This window comes from Triticum dicoccoides, chromosome 7B (assembly GCF_002162155.2).
Source record: "Triticum dicoccoides isolate Atlit2015 ecotype Zavitan chromosome 7B, WEW_v2.0, whole genome shotgun sequence".
Classification (NCBI taxonomy): Eukaryota; Viridiplantae; Streptophyta; class Magnoliopsida; order Poales; family Poaceae; genus Triticum; species Triticum dicoccoides.
The window spans coordinates 228,682,709-228,703,478 of record NC_041393.1 but is presented as its reverse complement, the minus strand read 5'-3'; positions in this window follow the sequence as shown (position 1 = coordinate 228,703,478).

Sequence of the window (20,770 nt, the reverse complement as noted above, 5' to 3'; positions counted from 1 at the left end):
TTTATAATGAATGGGCATTCTTGAGCCCATCATCTATTATAAAGTCCGAATACCTTCGGGAGTGTTCGGCGTCACGAGTTTGGCCTTATATGCATCAGCTCCGAATCATGTCTTTGGTCAAATGTTGGGTTAGCCCGGCTCCTGGGTTTGCCGCCTTATGTTCCGTAGTTATCGGCTAGGGTGGCCAAAGGAGAACTACTGCGATTGTGCCCTGGTTATTCCGGATGAGCACCTCAGTAGAGAAAGCCGAAAACTGACTGTCATGATATAGCGAGAGACTGATCAACCAGTCAACAACTCACCGGAATCTCTAGGATTCCTCCGCATTAACGAAGGGCCATTTCCCGGCCAGGTACATACGCGCCCATATTCGGATGCACGCGAAGGTACCAGGGGCTACATAGTAGCCCCAACATTAGAATCCCACGGCTAAGCGAAAGTGTTACAGCTATATAGTCCGGTTGCCTAGTTCGACGTGCGATCACCTCCTTAAAGGACCAAGACGTTGGGTAAAGTGTGATTAAGCACACATTTTTTTCGCGAACACCCCCGCATTTGTATGCGTGGGGGCTAAAGCCAACGACTGCTAAATTTCGGATTACATATTTATATATACATATATATAAACGGCCGCACAAGGGACAAAATCACATTTTCAGACAAACATTATAAATATATCCTATAAATCAAAATAAAACATTGTTTTTACAATGATGTTGTTCTTCATTCGAACAAGACATTCTTCGAGCACTGCGCCTCTATTAGGCGGGCACCTTCTGTGACCTGCGCCAAGTAGTGCTCGGCCGGATATTGGCCCCCCACCGGATCCTGGGACGCTATAATAGTGGCATCCATATCCGTCCAAAACGCTTTAACGCGGGCAAGGGCCATCTGCACACCCTTTATGCCTACCTCCTCATGGCATCGATCCGAGGCACGGCCCCAAGGAACCGTTGCACCAAACCAAAGTAATTGTCCGGCTTAGGCCCCTTCGGCCAAAGATGGTCCATTAAAGACCGCATTGCAAGCCCGGACAGCCTGTGAAGCTCCGCTACAGCAGCCATCTTATCACTTAATGGCAGCGGGCGAGTGGGAGCATTGAACTGCGACCAGAAAAGCTTCTCCACTTCCTTCTCACCCTGATCTTTGAAGAACTCCACAGCATCAGCCGTACTCTTCGCCAGGTCCGCGTATGCGTCCACCGAACTCCAGCGATCATCCAGGGGAGCGTACTTCAGATCAAAGAACTTCGTTCGCAGCAAATAGGAGCCCCCAGCCGCGATTTTACCGGCCTGTTGAAGCTCTTCCCGCGCACCCCTGAGCTCGGTCCGTATTTCCTTGGTGGCATTAAGTGCCTTGCTCAGGTCGGCCGATTTATCCTCATGCTCCTTTTTCAGGAGCTCATACTGATCGGCGGCATTTTTTAACTCGATAGCCATTTCGGCTATCTTTTCCTTGCTTCGGCGATGAGCAGCCTGTTCGGCTCTCAATTCCTCGGCCGCCTTTAGGGCAGCCGCATTGCTCACCCGAGCTTGTTCCTTGGCTAGAGCATGTTCCACCCTCAGGGCCTCCACGGCAGCAGCACCATCTGCAGTCCGAACATATTACATCAATATCATGCCACCTTCATATTTTCCTATACAAGGGAAGGCATGGCACATACCTTGTGATTTGTCCAGCTGCTCGTTCACCAGCGTGATATCGGCATCAATCGATCCAATTTGCCTTGTTAGTTTGGCAACTTCAATGGACTGGCCGGCGTCTGGACCCATAGGTACCTGCACATATTTATAGCACCATTATTGGTTTATGATCCCCCGTTTGCCGCCTAGGGCGTGCAACCAGAGTCTCAGGGGCTACTATCTATATGGAGCACACCTAGCGCGTGCCTCACAACCAAAGAAATAGTGTATTCTCCATTACATACCTCAAAGCCTCTCAGCAGGCTTGTGAATGCTTCATTCAAACTGCTTGTAGCGGATGAAATCTTCTTGAGCACCGCGCTCATTACTGAGCGGTGCTCCTCCGAGAGCACGGCTCGCTCTAGGAAGCCCGTCAGTACGTCCGGTCGGACATCACACTATGACGGACTCTTCCCATCGCCCCCTGTCGGTGTCAAAACCGGCGGATCTCGGGTAGGGGGTCCCGAACTGTGCGTCTAGGCGGATGGTAACTGGAGACAAGGGACACGATGTTTTTACCCAGGTTCGGGCCCTCTCGATGGAGGTAAAACCCTACTCCTGCTTGATTGATAGTACAAGAGTGGATCTACCACGAGATCAAGGAGGCTAAACCCTAGAAGCTAGCCTATGGTATGATTGTTGTAATGGTTGTTTGTCCTACGGACTAAAACTCTCCGGTTTATATAGACATCGGAGAGGGCTAGGGTTACACAGAGTCGGTTACAATGGTAGGAGATCTACGTATCCGTATTGCCAAGCTTGCCTTCCACGCCAAGGAAAGTCCCATCCAGACACGGGACGAACTCTTCAATCTTGTATCTTCATAGTCTTGGAGTCCGGCCGATGATGATAGTCCGGCTATCCGGACACCCCCTAGTCCAGGACTCCCTCAGTAGCCCCTGAACCATGCTTCAATGACGATGAGTCCGGCGCGCATATTGTTCGGCATTGCAAGGCGGGTTCCTCCTCCGAATTAATTCATAGAAGATTGTGAACACCAGGATAGTGTCCGGCTGTGCAATATAAATTCTACATACTACCGTAGAGAGAATAATATGTACACAAGCTCAATCTGCTGACGTATTTTGCGGCGTGACGTCACACCACTGCCAAGCCTTTACTTGAATCATTTTTACTATACCACCTCAGCGCGTTTAGCGAAGAGGTTTCCTTGGCACGTCTTGTTGAAGCAGAGATCCTGTTCCCCTTATTCCGGGATTGCCATCAATACGGACGTGGGTAACCCAACCGCGCCCGTTGCCACGCCCGCTCTATCGAAGGCGAGTCCCAAACGGTCACGGGGACGGCTCTTGGTATTCTCCCTCTTTACAATGAGACCAAGGCTCGTTCCTTTTCTTCAACCCTCAATCGAATCTGCCCCTCGCCCCGAGTTCCAACACCCGGAGCCTCAGATTCGAGCGCTTCGGACCTTCAACAATGTCCGGCCTCGACCAACAGGGCCGGTGGATGCCCTCCTCCTTACAGAAGAGGACGTGCAAAAGCTGAGAGAAGCCAAGTACCCGACTTACAAGATTTCGCATAGGTTGCCCGCGAAAGGGCAAGTCATTCGTACTCCCGAGCCCGGCGAAAGCGTCGTGTTTGTGTCCCACCTCCGTCGGGGTTTAGGCTTCCCGATGGATCCTTTTGTGAGAGGGCTTATGTTTTACTATGGGTTGGAATTCCACGACTTGGCTCCGGAGTCCATCCTCCACATCTCATCATTCATTGTCGTCTGCGAGGCCTTCCTCCGCACTACCCCCCACTTCGGTTCGTGGCTCAAGACCTTCAACGTGGAGCCGAAGATGATCGATGGGCGTCAAGCAGAGTGCGGTGGGGCGGTTGTAAGCAGGAGGGCCGATGCTCCATGGCCCGAGGGCTCTTTCCAGGAGGAGCTCGGCTTGTGGCAACAGGAGTGGTTCTATATAACCGCTCCCAGGGGCAGCAGGCAGAAGCCGCCGCCCATCTTTCGCTTGGGCCCTCCACAGTGGCTGATGTCATGGGTCAACCAAGGGCTCAACTGGGGGCCGTCAAAGGACGTACCCCTATTGTAGGGCCGGATTCGAGACCTCCAAGAGAGGGAGATCAATTTGGTCGTAGTGATGCAGGTTATGCTGATTCGGCGTCTCCTGCCCTGCAAGCGTCGCCCCCTCCGTCTGTGGGAGTTCAATCTAGAGGGGCCACGAGCTCTTCAACACTTTATGGGTATGCACCCGTGGAGATGTGTAAATCGTTCTTCGGATCACAAGAAGTGTGTCCGGAATTGACCGAGGATGCCGGTCTAAGCTGCAATCGCCCGGATGCTCAGGTAAGTAGCCATGTGTCCGGACACACCATTTGTTTGCGCCTTCCTGAATTTGCTTTTTAACCAATCGTCCCTTGAATAGGAGTGGATAGCGCAAGCAAAACTGATACGGTGTCCGGCCCCCCTCCCGGAGACCGCGCCAGATCCCGTGCTGGTCAGGATGCTGGAGGTTGCGCCTTCAGAGGAAGGCGAAGGGGAAAACAGAGGAACTACCGCCTCTACCAAGGAGGCTTTTGAGAAAGGGGGGATCGAGAATCCCTCCTTCCAAGGGGAGAAGAGGAACACTTCCGAAAACCCGGAGGCCAAGGCCTCGAAGCGGGGGAAGAGATCTTCACCAGAGGGTCCTGCGTCTGGGGAGGCCCCGGCCGCACTATCTCCCCTAAGGAATCAGCCCTTCAGCAAGCCGTAAGTAGAAAAAGGGGAGTTTTGTAATAAGGGACATCCCTATTTGTGCTTCTGAGGATAACCTAAGTTTTTACCTTGTAGTTCGGATCTTCGTCCTTCTCAGATGAGCTCGTCTTCGGGGGACCTTCGTCCGAATATGATGGAGAGCGAGATGCCTCCATCTGCCGCACCGTCAGGTGGGGCGGACGACCCTGAGGTGTCATAACGGAGGGTATCCCCAAGTCCGGCAGGGCCGAAGAGTTCGGCACCAACTGGTGTACGGCCGGGGGAGCTGAAGGATCTGCTTGAGAGGGCGTCTATCTCAGAAGATCACCGTACATTGATGAGTATGGTGATTGGAAGAATTTCATCGGCTGAAGGTGGGCTGCATGATGCCGCCAGAAGTTTGCTGGCGGGGTTTGAGGTACGTAAAAGTGACATACCTTTTGACAGTTTTGCACATAAATTGCGCCCTGTATAGATAGTAGCCCCTGAGACTCGGTATGTTGTCGAAAGCGACAGCGTGCCGAGGATCATAATCTCAGGTATTAATTTTCGCCTTTCCTACACAGGTGGCGGATAGTCCGGTGGCCAGCCGGACTGATGGAGTTGCTGAACTAAGGCGGCAACTCGATGTTGCGGATGCGGACATCGCGCTGGTCAATAAGCGACTTGACGAGTCGCAGGGTAGGTTGTTTCTCCGTGCTCACCTAGTAAGGGAGCCGAAGCTCACTCCTTACAACATGTGTGTTTGATGCAGATGGTGCCGCTGCTGTGGAGGACCTTCGAGCAGAGCTTGCTCGAGCCAAGGAGCAGGCCAGGAGGAGTGATGCGGCTACCTCGAAGGCGGCCGAAGAGCTAGAAGCCGAAAGGGCTGCTCACTGCCGAAGCAGGGAGGAGATGGCCGAAATGGCCGTGAAGCTGAAAGATGTTACCGACCGCTATGAGGTTCTTGAAAAAGAACGCCGAGTGGAGCAAGAAAGCCTGAAGAAGGCCACCGCCGAAGCCAAGGATGCCCGTTCTGCAATGAGGGCTATAGAGGAGGAGCTGCGCCAGGCCGGAGATATTGCGGCTGGCAAGCCTTTTCTGCTACGCAGGAGGTTCACAGATCTGAAGTATGCTCAGCTTGGCCAGCTGTGGGGTCCAGAGGATCCTTATATGGATTTAGCGGCGAGTGCGGCAGATGTTATTGTGCACTTCCGAAGTCAAAAGGATCACGAGACGGAAGAGCTTTTTTGGTCTCAATTCCACAGTCCGGAGCGTTCACTTCCGCTAACCGATCGGTTGGCTGAGTGGGCTGAGCTGAATAGATTGTCCGGACTTGCCATGACGGATATCGTGGCTCATGTCTGGCCGGATAGGCCCAAGCCGAAGAGTTATTTTGGCTTATTGCAGCAATTCCTTGGGGCGGTGCCGCATATCAAGGCGATGAAGCGGTCGGCTTGCATAGAGGGTGCACGAATGGCCCTCGCCCGTGTGAAGACATAATGGACGGAGATGGATGCCACCGATGTTGCAACCCGGGGTTCGGACGAGAGTGGGTTACCCGCCAAGCACTATTTTGGGGAAGTTCTGCGTGGTGCTCGTGTAATTGAGTCGCACTGCTCAAAAAATGTCATGTTCAAATGATCTTAATGGTTTGTAAAACGATATTCATAATATAAGTGATTTTTATACTTGTGCGTTCAAGTATTGGAATATCTCCTATGCGGCCGTTAATGTATACTTGTGTATAACCTGAAAGATGGCAGTCTTCGGCTTCAGCCCCCACGCACATAGTGTGGGGTGTTTGCAAAGTAGCGCATTTTCACACTTAATCCAACGTCTTGGCCCTGTGAAGGAGGTGGTAGCGTAGCAAACGAGGCAACCGGACTATAATGCTTTATCACTTTCACTTAGCCATAGGAGTTCGAAGGTGGGGCTACGACATAGCCCCTAGGGGCACCGCGCTCTCCGAATTCGGGGCATGTATGTGCCTGACCGGGAAACGGTCCTTCGTCAAATCGGAGGAATTCTAAACATTCCGGTAGTCGATCGAGTGGTTGACCAGTCTCTCGCTATATCATGACAGTCAGTTTTCGGCTTTCTCTACTGAGGTGCTCGCCCGGCCGAACCGGGGCACAATCGCAGTAGTTCTCCTGGTGCCGCGTTAGACGATGATACGGAACGTAAGGCAGCAAAACACAGGAGCCAGGCAAACCCAACATTTGACCAAAGACATGATTCGGAGCTGATGCATATAAGGCCTAACTCGAGACGCCGAACACTCCCTAAGGTATTCGGTCTTTATGATAACGGGAAGATCAATGCCCTAAACCCCTAGTGTCCAGGTACAGGCGAAAATTTCTGATGCGGCCGATGCCAAAACGCTAGTCTCCTCATCTGTTATGGTGAAAAACCGGTGGATGTGAATCAACAAGAGACAGTAAGAAAGGTTTACGCAGGGTCTTATCTGAAAAGAATCCTTGCCACGGGTCCCTGCTGCACGTCTGCGCCTGTGTCTCCGTTGTGCCATATCCTGGACGGGTGTACACGCTGTTCATCTGTAAAAGAGAGGAACTTAGTTTGAAAAGAAATCGTGCAAAAAATGTATTAAAAATCGAAGTATGAATGAATAAATAAAGCTGAGCTTTTATTGGCTCTTTATTGCTCATACGCATAGCCCCTTGTGAAGGGGTGTGCGGCTAGGGAGCCCCTAGTTTATTTATGCCGGACTCGCCTAGCCATGTCCGGGGTCTTGAACGACCTTTTAATGAGATGATGCCGCGTGGACCGGGCATTTTAAGTGTAAGAGACGCGTAGTGCGGTATTGCATTAAAGCGGACAAAAGCTTCACGTCCCAACAGTGCTTGATGGCTACTTGTGAATGGAGCGACATGAAAGATTAGCTTTTCGCGACGGAAGTTGTCGGGTGATCCGAACACAACTTCTAGTAGTACGGATCCCGCGCACTTGGCGTAAGGGCCTGGCGTCACTCCTTTGAAGGAAATGGGGCTATGGCGAATTTTAGTAGGGTATATCCCCTACTTGCGGATTGTGTCCGGATATAGCAGGTTTAAATCGCTGCCGCCATCCATTAGGACTTGTGTAAATTGTAGTCCGTTGATTATGGGATCCAATATCAGAGCAGTCCATCCTGCGTTTCGAATACTTCTGGAATAGTCCAGGTGGTCGAAAGTAATTGGTTTTAACATCCAATCTCGGGGTTCCGCTGGGGTGGACCGTGCGACACGTACTTTAGCGGGTGCCGCACTATTGTTCCGTATTATCACATGAAGTGAATTTACTGTTTTGACTTCTTGTGGGAAAGTATTTTGTTTTCCGGCGCTCTGCTGGTGGGGTTCGTCGTCATCCTCGCTTAGCGCGTCGAGCCCCTTGTGTTCGGCGTTGAGTCGGCCGGACTGTTTGAAGACCCAACAATCTCGGTGGGTGTGGTTTGCAGGCTTCCCGGGGGTACTGTGGATTTGACATATCTAATCCAAAATTTTGTTTAGGCTGGATAGCTCATCACTGTTGTCCTTAAGAGGCAGTGTTTTGTTGTTCGGCCGCGAGCTTTTGAATCCGGCGTTGACCGTCGTGTTCCTTGGGCTCTTTTCTTTATTTTGGCGCTGGTCCTTTCTGCGCCGTGATTTTCCGTTTTCATCTCTGATCTCGGATGTACTCGGGTCTCTGGTGCTGCATCTTGCTAGCCAGCTATCTTCCCCCGCGCAAAAGCGGGTCATGAGGCTTGTTAGCGCGGCCATTGTTCTTGGCTTTTCCTGGCCGAGGTGTCTGGCGAGCCATTCGTCTCGGACGTTATGTTTAAAAGCTGCTAAGGCTTCGGCGTCCGGACAGTCGACTATTTGGTTCTTTTTGGTGAGGAACCTGTTCCAGAATTTGCGCGCTGACTCTCCGGGCTGTTGGGTTATGTGACTTAAATCGTCTGCATCCGGAGGACGGACATAAGTCCCCTAAAAATTTGCTCTAAACGCGTCCTCGAGCTCTTCCCAACTTCCAATGGTATTTTCTGGGAGGCTTTTGAGCCAATGCCGAGCTGGCCCTTTGAGCTTGAGGGGCGGATATTTTATGGCATGGAGATCGTCTCCTCTAGCCATATGTATGTGCAGGATGTAATCCTCAATCCAGATTCCGGGGTCTGTTGTTCCGTCGTATGCCTCTATGTTTACGGGCTTGAACCCCGCTGGAAATTCCTGATCCAGTACCTCGTCGGTGAAACATAGTGGGTGTGCGGCGCCCCTGTATTTAGGTGTGCCGTTGTCTTCGAACACTCGACGTGTTGTGTTGCTTCCTGGGGCCCTCTTCTTTGGCCCATAAATGGACCTGACCGGGCCATCTGTTTTGCGAGGATCATGTGCCGGCTTGTGTGCGGCGCCGATTGTCGCTCTTGGCCTGTCATCTGGTCGTCTATCCGGCCAGGCGGCCTCTTTGCTTTTTGACTGTGGGGGCTCTACGGCCTCCTCGTCGAATTCGGGCAGCAGCTTGCGCTTAAGGTAGCTCTTTGTTTGGTGGCTGTTGCCATATTTGTCCGCGGTCTTGAGTACTTTGCTCCACCTCATCCTGAGTATGTCTTCCGCTGTTTTGAGCTTCCGTTTGTGCTTCTTCAAACTTCTTGCAGTGGCGACAAGCCTTTTGTGAAGGTTCTTATGCTCCGGTGGTGTGTCCGGCGTGAGATCGTCTGGACTGTTGTTTTCGTCGGGGATGGGTTGATTATCCGATTCATCCTGTTCGGATGGTTGCTTGGTTGCATGTTCGTCGCCCACTGGTTTGCCCTGCTTTACGGCTGGGTCATTATGAGTGCTGTTGTTATCGAGGCGGGACTTGGGGCGGCGCTTGCGTCGCCGTTTTGGTTGTTTCCCTGGGGAATTATCCTTCGCCGTGTCCCGTTGTTCCTCATTATCGCTCCCTTTTGGGGTATCCACCATATATACATCATGAGTTGAGGTGGCCTTCCAGTGCTCGGTAGGCGCTAGTTCTTGGTCGTCTCCGGCATCATCGTCCATACCGTCGATGTCTTCGGAGTCGTAGTCTAGCATGTCGGTTAGATCGTCGACAGTGGCTACAAAGTGGGTGGTGGGTGGGTTTTGAATTTCTTCGTCGTCCGCATCCCAACCGTCCTGACCGCAGTCCGGCCAGGGCTCTCCTGATAACGAGAGATGTTTTAGCGAATTCAGGATGTCGCCAAAGGGTGAGTGCTGAAAGATGTCTGCGGCGGTGAACTCCATGATCGGCGCCCAATCGGATTCGATTGGTAGAGGCGCAGGAGATTCGGAGTCCGGCGGGGAGTCCGGCACCTCAGAGTCACGAGCTTTACGAGGGACAAGGTCAGTATTCGGCTCCATCGCCGTAGAGATTGCAGCTCCCGAGGCGGTGTCCAGCCACCTGTCCTCGATCTGCACGGTCGGCTCCGAACTAGGGGTCGGAGCGGACTCATGTGCGGCTTCCAGGGCACTGTCCGGCGGCATAGCTAAATCATGCCCATCGTGACAGTGCGGCGTGCTCGGCTGTGGCTCGAATCCGTCGAAGATCAAGTCTCCGTGGATGTCGGCCGTGAAGTTTAGGCTTCCAAATATGACCTGACGGCCAGGGCCGTAGCTTTCGATCTGCTCTAGATGGCCAAGCGAATTGGCCCGCAGTGCAAAGCTGCCGAACATGAAGATCTGTCCGGGGAGAAAAGTCTCACCCTAGACTGCATGGTTGTTGATGATTGAAGGAGCCATCAAGCCTATCGGTGACGACACAGAGGAACTCTCAATGAAAGCACCAATGTCGGTGTCAAAACCGGCGGATCTCGGGTAGGGGGTCCCGAACTGTGCGTCTAGGCGGATGGTAACAGGAGACAAGGGACACGATGTTTTTACCCAGGTTCGGGCCCTCTCGATGGAGGTAAAACCCTACTCCTGCTTGATTGATATTGATGACATGGGTAGTAAAAGAGTGGATCTACCACGAGATCAAGGAGGCTAAACCCTAGAAGCTAGCCTATGGTATGATTGTTGTAATGGTTGTTCGTCCTACGGACTAAAACCCTCCGGTTTATATAGACACCGGAGAGGGCTAGGGTTACACAAAGTCGGTTACAATGGTAGGAGATCTACATATCCGTATTGCCAAGCTTGCCTTCCACGCCAAGGAAAGTCCCATCGTATCTTCATAGTCTTGGAGTCCGGCCGATGATGATAGTCCGGCTATCCGGACACCCCCTAGTCCAGGACTCCCTCACCCCTCGTTATAGCCAGGTGCTCCAGGTGCAGGGCGGCTGACGAATTGACAGCCGGCTTCGGCAGATCCGGACTCCTCCGTGACGACACCTCGGTGTCGCCCGCCTCATGAGTCGGAGAAGGGGGTGGGGTCTCGCTCTCTGTCATCTCCGGAGCAAGGTCCCCGAAGACGAACCCTGTTGAGAGGAGCTGCTGGCCGGACTGCAAAAGTTGAATCCTAGTTATTGATCTAGGAGAAACACAGTAACTGCGGATTGTACATTGACTTACAGCCTGGTGGAGGGCTGGCCCATTGGAGGGCATGGTGCGGTGAGGGTGCCCGTCGGGGTAAGGCCCCCTGGGGATGTATTTTTCCCTGATTTGAGCATCTCCGCCTCCAAATCGTCGGAGGCGGCCCTCTTCTTCCCGCGCGGGGAGGAGGCCTTACCCTCTTCTCCCTGACTATCCTCCTTGGGGGAGGTAACAATTCCCCCGATTCGGATGCATAGCGTGTGGGGTTCAGATTCTTCGTCCCTCCCCTTGTCTTTCCCCGAGGGCATTCTGCTGGGTACCCGGTCGAGCATCTTGGCCATGGTAGGGGCGGGCGAGCCTTCGGGAAGCGGTGCTGGACACCTGATTCTCTCCACCTTGCTGAGCCATTCCTGGACGCAGATGATTGTCAGAACAAACAGTCATGATAAATACAAAACAGGGTGTCCGGTATCAAGGCTACTTACTTGGGTATCTAGGCGATTACAGCTTAGGCCTGCATCCTTGGTGGTGTCTGGACATACTACTTTCTGTCCGAAGAATAATTTGCACATCTCTTCGGGCTTCAAGCTGAAGAAGTGCTTGACAGTCCGCGGACCCTCTGGATTGAACTCCCACATCCGGAGAGGCCGGCGTTGGCACGGCAACATCCGCCGGATTAACATCACTTGCATTATGCTGACAAGGTTGATATCCCTCTCAAGAAGCTCCTGTATGCGGTTCTGCAGTACTGGTACATCACCTGCGGGCCCCCAATTCCGTCCTACGTCTGTCCAGGACGCCAACTGTGACGGAGGGCCCGAGCGGAACTCAGGGGCGGCTACCCACTTTGTGCCCCTTGGGGCCGTAACATAAAACCACCTCCGCTGCCATACATCAGATACTTCTAGGAAAGAACCCTCTGGCCATGGGGCGTTGACGTTTCTGCTTATTACGGCACCTCCGCACTCCACATGTCGCCCCTCGATCATCTTCGGCTTCACATCGAAGGTCTTGAGCCATAAGCCGAAGTGTGGCGTGATGTGGAGAAAAGCCTCGCACACGATAATGAACGACGAGATATGGAGGATAGCGTCTGGATCTAGATCATGAAAATCCAACCCGTAGTAGAATATGAGCCCCCTCACGAAGGGATCGAGGGTGAAACCCAAACCATGGAAGAAGTGTGGGATGAAAACGACACACTCATTGGGCTCCGGCATAGGGATGACCTGCCCTGGAGCAGGAAGCCTGTGCTGGATATCGGCGGTCAGGTATCCGACCTCCCTAAGCTTTGAAATGTCCTTCTCTTTAATCGAGGAGGCCACCCACCAACCTTGAGGGTCAGATCCGGACATATTGGAGGATCCGGGGGGTTGGAGCTTAGGTTTCGGGTGTTAGAACTCGAGGTGCGAGGGGGCGAAATGAAGGTGAAAATGAGGCATAGGCCTCGACCCCTTTTATAACGGTGATGAATATCAAGAGTCCTTGGTGTGTCCGTTTGAGGCTTATCTAAAAACACACGGGGTAATACCAACGGCCGTCGTGGGGTCATGCACGCCCATATTGATGGCAAATCCCGTCATAAGAGGAACACGATCTCTGCCTCGACGGGACGTGCCAACAAAACCGCCACGTAACACGAGTCGAGGTGGGGTAGGAAACGTCGGTTCGCGTTAGACCAGGCCACGATGCAAGGGCACGATGCACGAAGATTGCCAGCAAATCAGATTTATACCTTGAGAAGATCGTCTTGCAGATACGGACACGGTCTACATGTTCGATAACCACTTTGGAGTATTCGGAGAAGGAACCCGCCTTGCAATGGCGAAGACAATACTGCGCGCCGGACTCATCGTCATTGAAGCCTGGTTCAGGGGCTACTGAGGGAGTCCTAGATTACGGGGTATCCGGACAGCCGGACTGTGTACAACGTCCGGACTATTGAAGCGAGAAGATACAAGACTCAAGACTTCGGCCCATGTCCGGATGGGACTCTCCTTTGCGTGGAAGGCAGGCTTGGCGTTCCGGATATTATATTTCCTTCCTTGTAACCGACTCCATGTAAACCCTAGCCCTGTCCGTGTCTATATAAACCGGAGAGGTTGGTCCTTAGAAGGCCGATCACAATTACAATCATACCATCATAGGCTAGCTCTTAGGGTTTAGCCTCTACGATCTCGTGGTAGATCTACTCTTGTATTACCCATATCATCAATATTAATCAAGCAGGAAGTAGGGTTTTACCTCCATCGAGAGGGCCCGAACCTGGGTAAACATCTGTGTCCCTTGCTTTCTGTTACCATCAGCCTTGATGCACAGATCGGGACCCCCTACCCGAGATCCGCCGGTTTTGACACCGACATTGGTGCTTTCATTGAGAGTTCCTATGTGTCGTCGCTGCCAGGCTCGATGGCTCCAACAATCATCATCAACGATGCTGTCCAGGGTGAGACTTTCCTCCCCGGACAGATCTTCGTGTTCGGCGGCTTCACACTGCGGGCCAATTCTCTTGGCCTCCTGGAGCAGATTGATAGCTATGCCCCCGGTCACCAGGTCAGGTTCGGAAACTTGAACTACACATCGGATATTCGCAGAGACTTGATCTTCGACGGATTCGGGCCAGCGCCAGGAGCGCCAAAGAGTCACGATGAGCACGGCTCAGACCTGCTGTCAGATGATACTCGGGATATCACCCCGGCAGAAGCCTCGGATCTAAATCCTAGGCAGGTTGCGTTGCCTAAGGACGGAGGGCTGGACCCCGCCCTGCAGGCCGTACCCCCATCGGCGATGGAGCCGAACACAGGCCTCCCTTCTGAGGAAGCCTGTGACTCCGAACCCCCGGATTCATATCCGAATGTAGGTTCCAGTACACGCGTTCCCGGGCCCGTCGAGCCTGGCTGGGCTCCGGTAATGGAGTTCACCGCGGCGGACGTCTTTCAGCACTCGCCCTTTGACGACATGCTGAACTTATTGAAGTCTCTCTCTTTGTCAAGAGACTCTGGGCCGACCTATGTCCGGCTTGAGTGGGAAGCAGGCTACGAAGAAATTCACTGCCCACCCACCACCCATTTGATAGCCACGGTTGATGACTTAACCGAGGTGCTTGACTTCGACTCCGAAGGCATCGACGGTATGGACGACGATGCAGAAGAAGACTCAGAATCTATGGGGTACCAGACTCCCTCCTCGTCACATGACATATACATGGTGGATACGCCCAAGGAAGACAACGGTGACAATCCGGAGGATAAAACCCCCGAGCAAAAGCCAAAGCGACGGCGCAGACGCCGTTCCAAATCCAACAATAGTAAAAATATCAGCAAGAGCGCCACAAGGATGGATACTCCGGTCAACCCCGAAGGCAACAACGACCAAATGGAACCAGCAATGGAGCAGGACAAACTAGGTCACGTCGAACACAGTTCGGAGGAGACGCCCGAAGACAATGATCCAGAGGGACAAGTTCATCAAACTGGCCCTGGACAAGAAGACAGTCCGGACGATGACACATTCATCATTCCGGAAGAATGCGTGGAACGAGATAACCTCCACAGAAAGCTTATGGCCACAACAAGAAGTCTGAAGAAGCAGAAGCAACGGCTTAAGGCCGCACAGGAAACGCTCAATGGCAGATGGAACAAAGTGCTAGACACTGAAGAAAGATACGGTGACGATCGCCATACAAAGTGCTACCCAAAGCGCAAGCTACTGCCAGAATTCGACGATGAGGTCGTTCCACCAAAGAATAACACGACCAGGAGACCAGACATACCATGTCATAACTGCAACAAAGCAGCTACCAAAGACGCGCACGATCTACGTGAGCACCTGGATAAGAAAGCTGGCGCAGCTAGGTCCATCTACGAATCTAAAGGACACACCCCGGCAGGGGACTACGATCGTCAAAACAATTATGACAACCAAATACCAGTTCGGAATAAACACCGGACACAACAACAGCTGATGGCATGCCACAGCGCGTCCAGATACAGAGGGGCTGCTCACTCCCTGTGCTTTACTGATGAAGTACTGGACCATGAATTCCCACAGGGCTTTAAACCCGTGAACATAGAGGCATACGGCGGAACAACAGACCCATGAGTCTGGATCAAGGACTTTGTCCTACATATCCATATGGCCCGCGGGGATGACCTCAACGCCATCAAATATCTTCCCCTCAAGCTAAAGGGACCAGCTAGACACTGGTTGAAAAGCCTCCTAGAAAATTCAATCGGGAGTTGGGAGGAACTTGAGGACGCGTTCAGGGCCAATTTTCAAGGGACTTATGTCCGGCCTCCGGGCGCCGACGATTTAAGTCATATAATACAACAGCTTGGAGAGTCCGCCCGAAAGCTTTGGAACAAATTCCTCACTAGGAAGAATCAAATCGTTGATTGTCCGAATGCTGAAGCCCTAGCGGCATTCAAACACAGCATCCATGACGAGTGGCTCGCCAGACACCTCGGCCAGGAAAAGCCAAGGACAATGGCAGCCCTTACAAGCCTTATGACCCGCTTTTGCATGGGTGAAGATAGCTGGCTAGCCCGTAAAGGCACCAGCGACCCCAGCACGTCCGAAATAAGGGATGGCAACGGGAAGCCACAGCATAATAAAAACAAACGCCAAAACAAGGAAGAGAGCCCGGATAACACAACGGTTAATGCCGGATTCAGGGGCTCCCGACCCAACCAGCAAAATAAACCACCTAAAGGCAGCAAAAGAGGGACCGTCCGGTCTGAACAGAGTTCTGGACAGACTGTGCCAAATTCATGGCACCCCCGATAAACCTGTGAACCACATGCACAGGGAGTGCTGGGTCTTCAAGCAGGCCGGCAAACTAAACGCCGAACACAAGGGAAGGGAAACACCAAGTGAAGACGAGGATGAACCACGCCAGCCGAACACTGGGGGACAGAAAAAATTCCCGCCAGATGTTAAAACAGTGAACATGATCCACGTGACTCGCACATCCTTGGGAAGGCACGAACGCGCCCATAAAGACGCACGCGATATAGAGCCCATCGTACCCACACTCAACTACTGGATGTCTTGCCCGATCACCTTCGATCACCTGGACGGCCGAACTAGTATTCGGCGCAAAGGATCAGATGCCTTGGTGCTTGACCCAATAATCGACAGATACCATCTCACTCACGTCCTTATGGACGCGGCAGCAGTCTCAATTTAATATATGAGGACACTGTCCGCAGGATGGGGATAGACCCATCCAGGATTAGTAAAATAAACACCACCTTTGAAGGGGTGATACCGGGCATTGAAGGCTACAGCAGGGGCTCCGTCATACTAAAGGTGACATTCGGCTTTCCAGGTAACTCTAGAAGCGAAGAACTACTCTTCATCATCACACCCTTCCAAAGCAACTATCACGCATTGCTTGGAAGAACGGCCTTCGCCCGCTTCAACCAATGCCGCACTACGGCTACCTTACACTCAAGATGCCCGGTCCACGCGGCGTCATCACTGTTAGCGGAATAACAGAGCGCTCTTTGCACACAGAGGAACACGCGACGGTCCTAGCGGCCGGACTATAAGCGGCCTCTACCAAAAAACATGACGGGTCGTCAAGACCACAGACACGGTTAGACGAGTCCGGCGGCCCATATCAAACCAGGGCACCGTATATGTAATCCCATAGCGGATACCAGGGGCTATAAACATGTAATAAAGCCCCACTCTTGGCTCAACCTTATTGGCAGGCCAACATCTTACACTTTTACTATCCATCGCATACTTACATTGAACTCTCCTGTGAGTTTTCTTTTTTTATATAACAGACAACGTTCGTGCGATACCCTTCCAGGATACGGCACAACAGAGACAAAGGCGCAGACATGCAGCAGGGCCCCGTTCAACAGGTTTCTTTTTAGATTAAGCCCCTGTGTAAACCTTTTCTATTGCCTCTTGTTGCTTAACCATCCCATGGGTTCCATACACACAGAGGATAATGCCGTTTTTGGCATTTCACCACGACAGATCAATGCACGTACCTGGAAACACAGGGTTTATAATGAATGGGCATTCTTGAGCCCATCATCTGTTATAAAGTCTGAATACCTTCGGGAGTGTTCGGCGTCACGAGTTTGGCCTTAGATGCATCAGTTTCGAATCATGTCTTTGGTCAATTGTTGGGTTAGCCCGGCTCCTGAGTTTGCCGCCTTATGTTCCGTTGTTATCGGCTAGGGTGGCCAAAGGAGAACTACTGCGATTGTGCCCTAGTTATTCCGGATGAGCACCTCAGTAGAGAAAGCCGAAAACTGACTGTCATGATACAGCGAGAGACTGATCAACCACTCGAGGACTCACCGGAATCTCTAGGATTCCTCCGCATTAACGAAGGGCCATTTCCCGGCCAGGTACATACGCGCCCGTATTCGGATGCACGCGAAGGTACCAGGGGCTACATAGTAGCCCCAACATTAGAATCCCGCGGCTAAGCAAAAGTGTTGCAGCTATATAGTCTGGTTGCCTTGTTCGACGTGCGATCACCTCCTTAAAGGAGCAAGACGTTGGGTGAAGTGTGATTAAGCACACATTTTTTTCGCGAACACCCCCGCATTTCTATGCATGGGGGCTAAAGCCAACGACTGCTAAATTTCGGATTACATATTTATATATACATATATATAAACGGCCGCACAAGGGACAAAATCACATTTTCAGACAAACATTATAAATATAACCTTATAAATCAAAATAAAACATTGTTTTTACAATGATGTTGTTCATCATTCGAACAAGACATTCTTCGAGCACTGCGCCTCTATTAGGCGGGCACCTTCTGTGACCTGCGCCAAGTAGTGCTCGGCCAGATATTGGCCCCCCACCGGATCCTGGGATGCTATAATAGTGGCATCCATATCCGTCCAAAACGCTTTAACGCGGGCAAGGACCATCCGCGCACCCTCTATGCAAGCCGACCTCCTCATGGCATCAATCCGAGGCACGGCCCCAAGGAACTGTTGCACCAAACCAAAGTAATTGTCTGGCTTAGGCCCCTTCGGCCAAAGATGGTCTATTACAGACCACATTGCAAGCCCGGACAACCTGTGAAGCTCAGCTACAGCAGCCATCTTATCACTTAATGGCAGCGGGCGAGTGGGAGCATTGAACTGCGACCAGAAAAGCTTCTCCACTTCCTTCTCACCCTGATCTTTGAAGAACTCCACAGCATCAGCCGTACTCTTCGCCAGGTCCGCATATGCATCCGCCGAACTCCAGCGTCCATCCAGGGGAGCGTACTTCGGATCAAAGAACTTCGTCCGCAGAAAATGGGAGCCCCCAGCCGCGATTTTACCGGCCTGTTAAAGATCTTCCCGCGCACCCCTGAGCTCGGTCCATATTTCCTTGGTGGCATTAAGTGCCTTGCTCAGGTCAGCCGATTTATCCTCATGCTCCTTTTTCAGGAGCTCATACTGGTCGGCGGCATTTTTTAACTCGATAGCTATTTCGGCTATCTTTTCCTTGCTTCGGCGATGAGCAGCCTGTTCGGCTCTCAATTCCTCGGCCTCCTTTAGGGCAGCCGCATTGCTCACCCGAGCTTGTTCCTTGGCTAGAGCAAGTTCCGCCCTCAGGGCCTCCACGGCAACAGCACCATCTGCAGTCCGAACATATTACATCAATATCATGCCACCTTCATATTTTCCTATACAAGGGAAGGCATGACACATACCTTGTGATTTGTCCAGCCGCTCGTTCACCAGCGTGATATCGGCATCAATCGATCCAATTTGCCTCGTTAGTTCGGCAACTTCAATGGACTGGCCGGCGTCCGGACCCATAGGTACCTGCACATATTTAAAGCACAATCATTGGTTTATGTTCCCCTGTTTTCCGCCTAGGGCGTGCAACCAGAGTCTCAGGGGCTACTATCTATATGGAGCACACCTAGCGCGTGCCTCACAACCAAAGAAATAGTGTATTCTCCATTACATACCTCAAAGCCTCTGAGCAGGCTTGTGAATGCTTCATTCAAACCGCTTGTAGAGGATGAAATATTCTTGAGCACCGCGCTCATTACTGAGCGGTGCTCCTCTGAGAATGCGGCTCACTCCAGCAAGCTCGTCAGTATGTCCGGCCGGACATCAAACTGTGCCGGACTCTTCCCATCGCCCCCCGTTGTAGCCAGGTGCTCCGGGTGCAGGGCGGCTGACGAATTGACTGCCGGCTTCGGTAGATCCGGACTCCTCCATGACGACACCTCGGTGTCGCCCACCTCATGAGTCAGAGAAGGGGGTGGGGTCTCGCTCTCCATCATCTCCGGAGGAAGGTCCCCCGAAGACGAACCCTGTTGAGACGAGCTGCTGGCCGGACTGCAAAAGTTGAATCCTGGTTATTGATCTAGGAGAAACACAGTACATGCAGATTGTAGATTGACTTACAGCTCGGTGGAGGGCTGGCCCATTGGTGGGCATGGTGCGGTGAGGGTGCCCGTCGGGGTAAGGCCCCCTGGGGATGTCTTTTTCCCTGATTTGGGCATCTTCGCCTCCAAATCGTCGGAAGCAGCCCTCTTCTTCCCGCGCGGGGAGGATGCCTTACCCTCTTCTCCCCAACTATCCTCCTTGGGGGAGGTAACAATTCCCCCGGTTCGGATGCGTAGCGTGTGGGGTTTGGATTCTTCGTCCCTCCCCTTATCTTTCCCCAAGGGCATTCTACTTGGTACCCGGTCGAGCATCTTGGCCATGGTAGGGGCGGGCGGCCTTCGGGAAGCGGTGCCGGACACCTGATTCTCTCCGCCTTGCTGAGCCATTCCTGGACGCGGATGATTGTCAGAACAAACAGTCATGATAAATACAAAACAGGGTGTCCGGTATCAAGGCTACTTACTTGGGTATCTAGGCGATTACAGCTTAGGCCTGCATCCTCGGTGGTGTCCGGACATACTACTTTATGTCCAAAGAATAATTTGCACATCTCTTCGGGCTTCAAGCTGAAGAAGTGCTTGACAGTCCGCGGACCCTCCGGATTGAACTCCCACATCCGGAGAGGCCGGCGTTGGCACGGCAACATACGCCGGATTAACATCACTTGCATTATGCTGACAAGGTTGATATCCCTCTCAAGAAGCTCCCGGATGCGGTTCTGCAATACTGGTACATCACCCGAGGGCCCCCAATTCCGTCCTACGTCTGTCCAGGATGCCTACTATGACGGAGGGCCCGAGCGGAACTCAGGGGCGGCTACCCGCTTTGTGCCCCTTGGGGCCGTAACATAAAACCACCTCCGCTGCCATACATCAGATACTTCTAGGAAAGAACCCTCTGGCCATGGGGCGTTGACGTTTCTGCTTATTACGGCACCTCCGCAGTCCACATGTCACCCCTCGATCATCTTCAGCTTCACATTGAAGGTCTTGAGCCATAAGCCGAAGTGTGGCGTGACGTGGAGAAAAGCCTCGCACACGATAATGAATGACGAGATATGGAGGATAGCGTCTGGAGCCAGATCATGAAAATCCAACCCGTAGTAGAACATGAGCCCCCTCACGAAGGGATCGAGGGTGAAACCCAAACCGTGGAAGAAGTGTGCGATGAAAACGACACACTCATTGGGCTCCGGTGTAGGGATGACCTGCCCTGGAGAAGGAAGCCTGTGCTGGATATCGGCGGTCAGGTATCCGACCTCCCTAAGCTTTGAAATTTCCTTCTCTTTAATCGAGGAGGCCACCCACTGACCTTGAGGGTTAGATTCGGACATATTGGAGGATCCGGGGGGTTGGAGCTTAGGTTTCGGGTGTTAGAACTTGAGGTGCGAGGGGGGCGAAATGAAGGTGAAAAAGAGGCATGGGCCTCGACCCCTTTTATAAAGGTGATGAATATCAAGAGTCCTTGGTGTGGCCGTTTGAGGCTTATCTAAAAACAAACGGGGTAATACCAATGGCCGTCGTGGGGTCACGCACGCCCATATTGATGGCAAATCCCGTAATAAGAGGAACA